The following is a 12,973-nucleotide window of genomic DNA, read 5'->3' as shown; positions in this document are numbered from 1 at the left end:
CCTGACCTCCAACACCGCCAGTTCCTGCTCACAGTTGCCGTCCACGCATTCCACACTTGTTCCTGTGTTCTTGATGTTCTGTAACGTGAGCTGATCCCCCAATGTGTGTCCGGCACTGTCTCCTGCGCTGTCCACCTTCCCACTGCAAGTGGTGGGAATGTGGACAGAGCAGAAGACATTGGCAGACAAACATCAGGGGATCTGCTGACATTACAGAACACCAGTAACACAGGAACACGTGTGGATTGGGCAGACGGCTACTGTACGCATAAACTGGCGGTGTTGGTAGTCACGTGAAATCCTGGAAACAGAGTGGAGACAGATGCCTAATTGGAGCATGTTGACAGTCTGTTGTAGCCTACAAACAATCTAAAACTGCCACCAAGTAGGCCTCGGCCTGCACCCTGGTTCTCCCTGGGCTCCAACAACGCTAGTTGGTGCTCAGAAGTGCTGTCCACACAGAAAAACACACTCGTTCATGTGAAAGTGGGGGTCAGTAACGTCAGCTGATCCCCTGCTGTGTGGAGGGCAAAGTGTCCTTCTCCCTCCAAAGTCAAAATACCTCAGCTTTACACCTGCCTCCTAGTAGGCCTCGGCCTGCACCATGATTGTCCCTTTGGTTCCAACAAAGCTAGTTGGTGCTAGGAAGTGCTGTCCACACAGAAAAACACACTCGCTCATGTGAAAGTGGGGTTCGGTAACGTCAGCTGATCCCCTGCAGTGTGGAGGGCAAACTGCTGCTGCCTCCAAATTGTAACTACTTCAGATTTAAACATTCTCTGATTTGGCCTCTGTCTCCACTCTGTCTCTAGTATTTCCCCAGACCTCCAACACCGCCAGTTCCTGCTCACAGTTGCCGTCCACGCATTCCACACTTGTTCCTATGTTCCTGGTGTTCTGTAACGTGAGCTGATCCCCCAATGTGTGTCCGGCACTGCCTCCTGCGCTGTCCACCTTCCCACTGCAAGTGGTGGGAATGTGGACAGAGCAGGAGACATTGGCAGACAAACATCAGGGGATCTGCTGACATTACAGAACACCAGTAACACAGGAACACGTGTGGATTGGGCAGACGGCTACTGTACGCATAAACTGGCGGTGTTGGTAGTCACGTGAAATCCTGGAAAGAGTGGAGACAGATGCCTAATTGGAGCACGTTGACAGTCTGTTGTAGCCTACAAACAATCTAAAACTACCACCAAGTAGGCCTCGGCCTAGACCATGATTGTCCCTGGGCTCCAACAACGCCAGTTGGTGCTCGGCAGTGTCTTTGGCACAGGGACTCCCTGTTGCCCAGCCTGGTTCCAGCACGCCTGCTGTTTCCGGGTAGTGTCAAGGTCACTATGCCACCAATCCGTTGTCCTGTCGTCTTGCGGCCGGGTTAGCCGACTCTACGGTGCCTGCAGTTTAGGTGACTCCTATGTGGGCTGCGGGAACTGGCACTGAAGGCTGGATCCATAGTGCCAATGGGACATGGACCCCCTGTAGGACTGTGGGTTTCGGTAACTGCGGCCGGCTTGCGGCCTGGCTACTTTGCTTTGAATGGGTACCTTCTGCTACCCACCCGGGTTCCAGCACTGCCTGCTGGTTCTCGCCAGAGCCTTTGGCCTAGGTGCCTCCATCTCGGTATCCGAGGTCCAGCACCATCAGCTGGTCCTTGGTAGTGCTTTCTAGCACAGGTACCTCCTGCCTAGTAACTGTGGTCCAGCACCGTCAGCTGTTCCTCGGTAGTGCCATTGGCTCTTGTAGCTTTTGCTACTCATCTGGGTTCCAGCACCGTCAGCTGGTTCTCGGCAGTGTCTTTGGCACGGGGACTCCCTGTTGCCCAGCCTGGTTCCAGCACGCCTGCTGTTTCCGGGTAGTGTCAAGGTCACTATGCCACCAATCCGTTGTCCTGTCGTCTTGCGGCCGGGTTAGCCGACTCTACGGTGCCTGCAGTTTAGGTGACTCCTATGTGGGCTGCGGGAACTGGCACTGAAGGCTGGATCCATAGTGCCAATGGGACATGGACCTCCTGTAGGACTGTGGGTTTCTGTAACTGCGGCCGGCTTGCGGCCTGGCTACTTTGCTTTCAATGGGTACCTTCTGCTACCCACCCGGGTTCCAGCACTGTCTGCTGGTTCTCGCCAGAGCCTTTGGCCTAGGTGCCTCCATCTCGGTATCCGAGGTCCAGCACCGTCAGCTGTTCCTTGGTAGTGCTTTCTAGCACAGGTACCTCCTGCCTAGTAACCGTGGTCCAGCACCGTCAGCTGTTCCTCGGTAGTGCCATTGGCTCTTGTAGCTTTTGCTACCCATCTGGGTTCCAGCACCGTCAGCTGGTTCTCGGCAGTGTCTTTGGCACGGGGACTCCCTGTTGCCCAGCCTGGTTCCAGCACGCCTGCTGTTTCCGGGTAGTGTCAAGGTCACTATGCCACCAATCCGTTGTCCTGTCGTCTTGCGGCCGGGTTAGCCGACTCTACGGTGCCTGCAGTTTAGGTGACTCCTATGTGGGCTGCGGGAACTGGCACTGAAGGCTGGATCCGTAGTGCCAATGGGACATGGACCCCCTGTAGGACTGTGGGTTTCGGTAACTGCGGCCGGCTTGCGGCCTGGCTACTTTGCTTTGAATGGGTACCTTCTGCTACCCACCCGGGTTCCAGCACTGTCTGCTGGTTCTCGCCAAGCCTTTGGCCTAGGTGCCTCCATCTTGGTATCCGAGGTCCAGCACCATCAGCTGGTCCTTGGTAGTGCTTTCTAGCACAGGTACCTCCTGCCTAGTAACCGTGGTCCAGCACCGTCAGTTGGTCCTCGGTAGTGCCATTGGCTCTTGTTCCTTCTGCTACCCATCCGGGTGCCAGCACTGTCTGCTGTTTCTCGCCACAGCCTTTGGCCTAGGTGCCTCCATCTCGGTATCCGAGGTCCAGCACCGTCAGCTGGTCCTTGGTAGTGCTTTTTAGCACAGGTACCTTCTGCTTAGTAAACGTGGTCCAGCACCGTCAGTTGGTCCTCAGTAGTGCCATTGGCTCTTTTTCCTTCTGCTACCCATCCGGGTGCCAGCACTGTCTGCTGGTTCTCGCCACAGCCTTTGGCCTAGGTGCCTCCTTCTCGGTATCCGAGGTCCAGCACCGTCAGCTGGTCCTTGGTAGTGCTTTTTAGCACAGGTACCTTCTGCTTAGTAACCGTGGTCCAGCACCGTCAGTTGGTCCTCGGTAGTGCCATTGGCTCTTGTTCCTTCTGCTACCCATCCGGGTGCCAGCACTGTCTGCTGGTTCTCGCCACAGCCTTTGGCCTAGGTGCCTTCATCTCGGTATCCGAGGTCCAGCACCGTCAGCTGGTCCTTGGTAGTGCTTTTTAGCACAGGTACCTTCTGCTTAGTAACCGTGGTCCAGCACCGTCAGTTGGTCCTCGGTAGTGCCATTGGCTCTTGTTCCTTCTGCTACCCATCCGGGTGCCAGCACTGTCTGCTGGTTCTTGCCAGTTTCTCAGCCTTCTTGTACCTTCTGCTACATTTCCAAGATCAAGCTTTTTGAAATTGTCTTTGGTAATCCTTATTGATCTCCATGACGATGACCCTGATGATGACGACCCTGAAGACCACACCAAGGAAGACCAGAAATATGACCCTAAATAATAAGACCAAGAGGACAAAGAACATGAAGACAACCACCAAGATACAGAACAAAAGACAGAAGAACAAGAAGCAGAAGAAGCAAAAGCAGAAGAACAGAAAGCAGAAGAACATTAAGCATAAGACAAAAAATCAGCATAGAAGAAATCAAAATTATAAGCAGAAGAAGACTAAGCAGTAAATGGTGGTGAGTCCGTTCCTCCTCGTGGTGCCCCTGGAAAATGCCTGCTGCTGCAGGCCAAACTGAATGCGGACAAATCCTGTTGTAAATCTTTTGTGACAGGCAGAACATAAGGTGTAATCTTATAACTTCTATAGATAAGTACTACAGGAATGCCTGTCACCATAAGAAAATGAAGAAAAAGAAGAATAGGAAGAAGATGAAGAAATAGCATATGAAAATTAATAATAGCTGAATAAGAAGAATATGAAGAATGGAAAAAAAAAATTAATGGGAAGAAGGTGAAGAAGAAGAAGATGAATAAGGTGAAGAAATAGTTGATGGAAAAAAATGCTACTGCTGCGGATCACGAAGGAGAAAGTGTGGGAGAAGTACAAAAGAAGGTGAAGAGCATGGAAGTTGCGAAACATACATATCTGACTAAATATAAAAAAGTTAACATAGTCAATATCTTTTTAACTCCGAACGTCTTGAAAAAAAAATTGGAATTAATGCTATGCCATGTGATTTGAATAAACCACTATGCTTTTAATGTCTCCTCCACCTCCCACAACACATTCTACATGATTCGTATTTGTTTTCAATTATGTAGAATTAGCCAACAAGGAAATAAAGGGCTTTTTTTTAATTCCGATACCGGAAGTCCCATTGACTTGAATGGGACTTCTGGTATAGGAATCGGCGATACCCGATATTTTTTTCGTATCGGGCGATACCATCCGATACGATATTTTTGGGTATCGAACGGTATCGCTCAACACTACTTATTAGTTATAAACCCATGCTGACTCTGTTTAATCACTTCATTGTTATCCAGGTACTTACATACATGTTGTTTAATAATTTGTTCAAAGATCTTTCCTGGTATAGAAGTCAGACTCACCGGCCTATAGTTGCCTGGGTCCACATTCTTCCCCTTTTTGAAGATAGGAACAACATTTGCTCTTCTCCAGTCTTCTGGGACTTCTGTTCTCCAAGAATTTTCAATGATTATCGAAAGGGGTTCAACAATTTCTTCTGCTATCTCCTTCAGTACTCTGGGGTGTAATTCATCTGGACCTGGAGACTTGAATTCATTTAGGTTAGCTAAGTGTTTCCTCACTATCTTTCTGTTTATAGATATCCTAGATTCTTCTATTCCCTTAATAGGACAGTGAAGAACAGTTGATGTTACATTTCCTTTCTGAGAGAAAGCAGATGCAAAATAGGAATTTAAAAGTTCGGCCTTCTCAACATCCTGTCTTACCATTTCATCATTTTCATCCTGTCAAAATCCAATAGCATCTTTGACTTTTCTTTTACTTTTAACTAGTGTTGAGTGATACCTTCCAATATCTGGAAATATCGGATCGGATTGGATCGGACCGATACCCAAAAAGTATCGGATATCGCCGATTCCTATACCGGAAACCAATGCAAGTCAATGGGACAGAAATATCGGAATTAAAATAAACCCTTTCTTTCCTTGTAGGTTCATTCTACATGAAGGAAAACAACTAAGAATAATGTAGAATGTATTGGGGGAGGTGGAGGAGACATTAAAGGCATAGAGGTTTAGCCCAATCAAATGGAATAGCAGGAATTAATTTTTTTTAAGACGTTCGGAGTTACAAAGATATTGACTATGTTAACTTATTTATATTTTGTCAGATATGTATGTTTCACTACTTCCATGCTCTTCACCTTCTTTTCTACTTCTCCCACACTTTCTCCTTCATGATCCTCAGCAGGAGCAGCATCTTTTTCATCAACTTCTTCTTCACCTTATTCATCTTCTTTTTCTTCACCTTCTTCCTATTATTCTTTTTTTTTTACATTCTTCATATTCTTCTTATTCAACTATTATTCTTCTTCATATTCTACTTCTTCATCTTCTTCCTATTCTTCTTCTTCATCATATTCTTATATGTGACAGGCATTCCTGTAGTTGTTATCTGTAAAAGTTTGAAGATGACACCTTCCGTTCTGCCTGTCACAAAAGATTTACAACAGGATTTGTCCACGTTCAGTTTGGCCTGCAGCAGCTGGCATTTTCCAGGGGCACCACGAGGAGGAACAGACTCACCCCCATACACTGCTTAGTCATCTTCTGCTTATAATTTAGATAATATCTTTTGCTCTGATTTTTAGTCTTATGCTTAATGTTCTTCTGCTTTTTGTTCTTCTGCTTCTTGGTCTTCTGTCTCTTGTTGTGCTGTCTCTTGTTGTTCTGTATCTTGGTGGCTGCCTTCATGTTCTTTGTCCTCTTGGTCATCTTCTTCAGGGTCATCTTTTTGGTCTTCTTTGGGGTGGTCTTCAGGGTCGTCGTCTTCAGGGTCGTCGTCTTTGGGCTCGTCGTCTTCTTCGGGGTGGTCTTCAGGGTCGTCGTCTTCAGGATCATCGTCTTCAGGGTCGTCGTCTTCTTCGGGGTAGTCTTCAGGGTCGTCAGGGAGATCCAGAGTGATTACCAAAATCCATTTCAAAAAGCTTGAACTTGGAAATGTAGCAGCAGAAGGTACAAGAAGGCTGAGGAACTGCCGAGAACCAGCTGACGGTACTGGAACCCGGATGGGTAGCAGAAGGAACAAGAGCCAATGGCACTACCGAGGGCCAGCTGATGGTACTGGAACCCGGTTACTAAGCAGGAGGTACCTGTGCTAGAAAGCACTACCAAGGGCCAGCAGACGTTGCTGGAACTCGGATACCGAGAAGGAGGCACCTAAGCCAAAGGCACTGCCGAGAACCAGCTGACGGTACTGTAACCCGGATGTGTAGCACAAGGTACCCATAATCAACAAAGTTGCAAGGCTGCGAGCAGGACGCAGTTACCGAAACCAACAGTCCAACAGGGGGTGCTTGTTCTATTGGCACTACGGAACCAGTCTTTATTACCAGAACCCACAGCCCACATAGGAAGCACCGAAACTGCAGGCACCATAGAGTCAGCTAACCCGACCGCAACACGACAGGACAAAGTTTTGGAGGCAAAGTGACGTTGACACTACCCGGAAACAGCTGGCGTGCTGGAACCAGGCTGGGCAGGAGGGATTACCCGTGCCAAAGACACTGCCGGGAACCAGTTGGCGGTGCTGGAACCCAGGGTAAATACTACAAACAGAGTGGAGACAGAGGCCTTATTGGAGCAAGTTTAAAATCTGTAGTTTTGTGAGTGTGGACGGAGCAGGAGAAATTGCAGGACACACAGCTGGTGATCAGCTGACATAACAGAACCCCAATAACACTGGAGCATATGTTGACTGTGCAGACGGCACTTCTGAGAGCCACTGGCGGTGTTGGAGCCCAGGGTCAATCAGGGTGTAGGCTGAGGCCTAATTGGAGCAAGTTTAATATCTGATGTTGTGTGAATGTGGACGGAGCAGGAGATATTGCTGGACACACAGCAGGGGAGCAGCTGGTGTTACTGAACCCCACTAACACAGGAGCTAGTGTTTTTTCTGTGCAGATGGAACTTCTGAGCAGCAACTGGCAGTGTTGGAGCCCAGGGTCAATCAGGGTGTAGGCTGAGGCCTAACTGGAGCAAGTTTAATATCTGATGTTGTGTGAATGTGGAGGGAGCAGAAGATATTGCCGGACACACAGCAGGGGAGCAGCTGGTGTTACTGAACCCCACTAACACAGGAGCTAGTGTTTTTCTCTGTGCAGAAGGCACTTCTGAGCAGCAACTGGCAGTGTTGGAGCCCAGGGTCAATCACGGTGTAGGCTGAGGCCTAATTGGAGCAAGTTTAATATCTGATGTTGTGTGAATGTGGAGGGAGCAGGAGATATTGCCGGACACACAGCAGGGGAGCGGCTGGCGTTACTGAACCCCACTAACACAGGAGCTAGTGTTTTTCTCTGTGCAGATGGCACTTCTGAGCAGCAACTGGCGGTGTTGGAGCCCATGGTCAATCAAGGTGTAGGCTGAGGCCTAATTAGAGCAAGTTTAATATCTGATGTTGTGAGAATGTGGAGGGAGCAGGAGATATTGCCGGACACACAGCAGGGGAGCAGCTGGCATTACTGAACCCCACTAACACAGGAGCTAGTGTTTTTCTCTGTGCAGATGGCACTTCTGAGCAGCAACTGGCGGTGTTGGAGCCCAGGGTCAATCAGGGTGTAGGCTGAGGCCTAATTAGAGCAAGTTTAATATCTGATGTTGTGTGAATGTGGAGGGAGCAGGAGATATTGCCGGACACACAGCAGGGGAGCAGCTGGTGTTACTGAACCCCACTAACACAGGAGCTAATGTTTTTCTCTGTGCAGATGGCACTTCTGACCAGCAACTGGCAATGTTGGAGCCCAGGGATTACAGTTCAGGTGGTAGAAACATGAGCACAACAGGAGACCTGGATACTGTTGCCAACCAATTCTTTAATCTGGAAGAGGACTGGCAAATTCCGGCGAGTTCTAGGCCTTGTTCATTTTCCGAAAAGTAAGCCAGTCAACGTTATCGGAGGATAGTCGCATGCGACGGTCTGTTAGTACACCACCTGCGGCACTAAAGACACGTTCCGATAATACACTAGCAGCAGGGCAAGCCAGCACCTCTAATGCATACTGGCTAAGCTCTGGCCATGTATCCAGCTTAGAGACCCAAAACTTGAAGGGGGAAGAGCCGTCTGGAAGTACACTGAGAGGGCAAGACATGTAGTGTGTCACCATCTGACGGAAACGTTACCTCCTGCTGACTGGAGCCGTCTGTGATGGTGTAGACATTTGTGGCGGGGACACAAAACTTTGCCACATTTGGGCCATACTGGTCTTGCCTTGTGCTGAGGCGCTGATTCTGCTCCCTCTTTGTGCAGAACTTCCTCCACTGCCTCGACGCACAGAGCTGCTTTGTAAAGCACTTGCAACACTGCTCTCGGGTGGAATGGAGAACATGAAGGAATGCACCAGTGTGTCTTGTTACTCCCGCATTATATGCTCCCGGTTCAACGGTGTTATGAGGCTTTGTAAGTTGTCCCGGTAGCGAGGATCTAGGAGGGTGTACACCCAATAATCAGCCGTGTTGAGAATGTGGGCGATGCGGCGGTCATTTCTCAGGCACTGCAGCATGAAACCAACCATGTGCTGTAGACTCCCAACTGGCCAAGAAACGCTGTCCCCTGCTTGAGGCGTTATCTCTGCCTGCTCTGCATCACCCCACCCTCGCTCTACATACTGACTACTAGAGCATTGTGTACCTCCCTCCTCTGGAGAGATGTCTTCCTTCTCCATTGACTCCTCCTCATTCTCTTCACAAAATGTCCCCTGTTTAGGCCAAAGTGTTCCTGCCTGAGGAACCACATTGCGCAGACAATCCAGAAGCAGATGGCATTTGTGACTCATCCTCCACCTCTTCCACAACCTCCTCCCTTAGTGCTTGCAGTGTTTTTTCAAGCAGGCAGATAAGGGGGACAGTCATGCTGACTAGTGCATTATCTGCACCCGCCATCCGCGTGGAATTATCGAAGGCACGCAAAACGTGGCAGATGTCCTTCATAGAGGCCCACTCAGTGGTGGTGAAGTGTGAACGGCGCGCAGTGCGACTTGTTTGCACCTGATGCAGCTGGTACTCCATGGTACTGCTGCCTGCTGCTCACACAACCGCTCCAACATATGTAACGTAGAATTCCCCCTGGTGGGTAGGTCACATATGATGCGATGTTCCGGAAGGCGGAATCGGTGCTGCAGAGCTGCAATGCGCGATCTTGCCATGCTGGAACGCCGCAAGTGAGCGCACTCTATGCAGACCTTGTGCAGTAGTACATCAGCGACCAAGTTGAGCACATGTGCCAGACATGGAATGTGATTTTGCCTATGCCCAGAGCTGCCACCAGATTTCGGCCATTGTCACACACTACCAAGCCTGGCTGGAGATTCGCTGGCACAAACCACATGTCGCTCTCCTGCTTGATGGTTTTCCAGAGCTCCTGCGCTGTGTGGCTTCGATCCCCCAAAGAAATTTATTTCAGTAGGCCTGTTGACGTTTGGCCACGACTATCGGTTGTAACAGGTAAGCGTTCATGGGTCCATGTGGAGGTAGACCGTGACGGCTCCTGCAGCGCTGATTCAGAGGAACTGGAGTATGAGGAGGAGTCAATGTGTACAGACTGGATTCCTGCAATCCTTGGAGTTGGCAGAACACGTACAGCGCCACTCTCAAGATCTGTACCAGGCTCCACAACATTTACCCAATGGGCAGTGAGGGAAAGGTATCGTCCCTGTCCATGGTTACTGGTCCACGCATCAGTGGTCAGGTGGATCTTGCTACTGACGGCGTTTAGTAGCGCATGTTTAATTTTTCCCTCCACATGCTTTTGCAGGGCAGGGACAGCTTGCCTGCTGAAATAAAAGCGGCTGGGCACGTTGTATTGTGGGACTGCCAATGCCATGAAGTTTGGAAGGTGTCAGTCTCCACCAGCCTGAATGAGAGCATTTCAAGGGTCAGTAGTTTTGCAATGCCAGCATTCAGAGCCTGTGCTCGGGGATGGTTTACCGAGTATGGCCGCCTTTTCTCCCATGCCTGTGCTACCGATGGCTGTAGAGTGGCCTGGGAGTGTGAGGATGACAGGGAGCGTGGTGCTGTGGGAGGAATTACACTGTGTCTCTGTACAACAGTGCCAGAGGTTCTTCCATGGCGATCCTGTGAGGAAGCCGAACCAGCTGTGTGTGAGCTGGAAGAAGAGGCTACAACACGAGCTGAAGAGGTGGTAGGTGGTGCTGTAGCTTGGCCTATGTCTTCAGTGTGTCTTTGTAACTCCACCACGTGATTGGTCGGCACATGTTTCCACATACTTGTGGTATTGAGGTTGCTGACATTTTTCCCTCTTTTGACTTTCTGATTACATAGCTTGCATTTGACAAAGCAAATGTCATCTGCAACTGTGTCAAAAAAGGACCACACACTGCAAGTCCTGGGAGCGCCCGTTTTGGGTTTTGGAAAAAGGAATGCTCCTAATGGGTGCCGAAGTGGAGGCTACAGACAGCCGAGTCTGCCCCCTCCCTCTCCCTCCTGTTTTGGCCATTCGGAGAATCTCTTCCTCAGAGCTGCTCCCACCACCTTCCTGTTCCTCACGCCATGATGGGTCAAGGACCTCATCATCTACACTACCCTCTTCAAACACTGCTTCTCCTAGGTAGTCTCGCCAGCACAGTACGCACCAGAAAGTGGCACCTGAGTCTCATCATCAGATGCATACTGAGGTATGCTGACCATAGGCACTGACCCACCCGCCTCTTCAGATTCAGAGAGAGAAAGCTGTTGCGCATCATTGCATACTACCTCTTCTTCACATTCTAGAATGCTGCTTGGCTGGCCCCCTATTTCCAAGCCAAGAGATTCAGAGAACAGAAGTAGAGATGGCTCCTGTCCAGGGCTCTCTGACTGACTGGGCAATTTGGCAGGTGGTGAAGAGACAGATGGTTGCTCTTCAGTGCTCTGGACCTGAGAGGATGTGGAACTAATTGAAGTCGATGCGCTAGCTGCCATCCACCCGACAACAGCTTCAATTTGTTCCTCCCGCAGCAGTGGGGTATGGCAAGCTTCTACAAAGCTGTGTATAAAGGACTGTTCCCTGGTAAAACTGGGGGATGCCGAGTCACTGGTGCCCGCAGCAGGCACAGAATCCCCACATCCACTCCCTGCAGAAACTCCACGCCCACGACCACGTCCCTTACTCTCTGCCTTCTTCATCTTGGTAGACTGATAAAGATAGGCAGAAAAGTACTAAGGGCTTAGTGTGCTTATTCCTGAACAGCTGCTAACAGGTATAAGAAACACTAATTTTATAAAGTGCAGACTACACTTTAATGTGAGCTAATGTGGCCTACACAACTGTAAAGTGGAGTGTTTGGTGAACTTTATTTACGTGTTTTTTTTTAAAAAACAAAAAGGATGTGACCAAAGATGTAAAAGCGATAGTATCACAAACTTTTTGAAGCTATTACAATGCAGGAAGGTAACCTACAATGCAATAGATAAGGCTCCAAAAAATGGACTAATACTAATCTGGCTGGGGCTGCAGGGCACAAGCCAGCAAAAAGGCTCCTCTATCTACTCCTATATAGTGTTTTCGACCAATCTAGCTGGATACGTATGGAAGCACACTAATAGGAGAAATTCAGGAAAAATAAGCAGCACTACAGCAAAAAAGGACAATGTATGAGGCAGTGACGCACGCTGAGCAGACTACAACCAGAGGTGGCTGCAGAACACTACAGCGTGAGCTGCACTCACACACACAGACCTTGCAGACAGGTGTGAACAGCGCTGCAAGGCAAAAGAAAGCTACAGCGGTTGATAAAGTAGCCTGGGTAAAGCACTATATAGAAAATCGCTATCTCTAACTGTCCCTCAGAGTCAGAACAGCAGCGTCCTGTCCCTAACTGAATTTACAACAGAGTGAACCCAAAATGGCAGCGGCGGCTTTTATAGCGCATCATGACATAATTTCAGCAGCCAATCACAGCCATGCCATTAGTTAACATGCCTACATGCCTAGCAGGATGTGCCCACACTTCTTAGGATTCCTCATTGGCTGAATCAAATCAAACTGGCTCATAGCATTATGGGAACTTCCGATTCCGGTATTCGATGTGCAAAAATTATCGGAACTCAGTATCGGAATTCCAATACCGCAAATATCGGCCGATACCCGAATGCTCAACACTACTTTTGACATATCCCCAAAATCCTTTATTATTGCTTTTGATGTCTCTTGCAAGCTTCAATTCATTGTCAGCTTTAGTTAATCTGATTTGTGCCCTGCAAGTTCTGCAGACAGCATTATATTCTTCTTTAGATATGCCTCCCTCTTTCCATTTGATAAACATTTCTTTCTTCCTTTTTAGCATGTGCTTAAGTTCTGTGTTCATCCATCCTGGTTTCCTTCAATGCATCCTATTCTTCCCTCTTTTCGGAATTGATAACAATTGTGCTTTGAGAATTTCATTTTTAAAGGTTTCCCATCCTTCCTGGACATTTTTGCCCTTAAGGATATCCAGCCATTGGATCCCTCCAATTCTCTTTCTGAATCCCTTAAAATCTGCCTTTCTGAAATCTATCCTTGATGTCTGAGTTTTCACAGGTCTTCCTCCTCTAGTTATCCAAAATTCTAAAATAGCATGGTCGCTTCCTCCTAGGGTCCCAGCCACTTTTACCTCCTCAACCATTTCCTCCCTGTTTATAAGGATTAGATCCAAGGTAGCAGTTCCCCTTGTTT

The sequence above is a fragment of the Dendrobates tinctorius genome, unplaced genomic scaffold (assembly GCF_039654945.1).
Source record: "Dendrobates tinctorius isolate UK_male_01 unplaced genomic scaffold, ASM3965494v1 ptg000077l, whole genome shotgun sequence".
Taxonomy (NCBI): domain Eukaryota; kingdom Metazoa; phylum Chordata; class Amphibia; order Anura; family Dendrobatidae; genus Dendrobates; species Dendrobates tinctorius.
The sequence above is the reverse complement of the archived record's forward strand: the minus strand, read 5'-3'. Positions refer to the sequence as shown.